This window comes from Triticum dicoccoides, chromosome 5B, assembly GCF_002162155.2.
Source record: "Triticum dicoccoides isolate Atlit2015 ecotype Zavitan chromosome 5B, WEW_v2.0, whole genome shotgun sequence".
NCBI lineage: Eukaryota > Viridiplantae > Streptophyta > Magnoliopsida > Poales > Poaceae > Triticum > Triticum dicoccoides.
In genome coordinates, this window is record NC_041389.1 from 417,063,838 (window position 1) to 417,064,289 (window position 452).

Sequence of the window (452 nt, forward strand, 5' to 3'; positions counted from 1 at the left end):
CTAGGGGTCCTTATTAGTCTATGTTTAGTTGCTTTCCTAACAATATAGATAAGTTGCTTTCCTAACATTTGAGATGTCTGTGTATGCTCAGGCTGGTATGCCTGTACGGTTGAAGCTTAACATGCACCATATCTCCCACTTCCAGTTTCCTATCAGACCTCTTCTTATCAGCAAAGTGTTTCATTCTTTCCTGTGCTTTCAGCAAATTGCCCTTGATCTGTTGTGCAATGTTGTTCTTGTCTAGCTCATCTGTGTATGTCCTCCCTCTGGTGGGGGTAACATCAGTTCAGCAATGAGAGGGGGTCGTTTGGCATATAGAGCTTGGAAAAGTGTCATTTTCGGTGAAGTGTGAAAGCTTGTATTGTACCACCATTCTACCATATAGAGCCACTTGTGCCATTTCTTTGGTTGTGCAAATGTCATGCATCTTAAATAATTTTCCAGGCATTGGT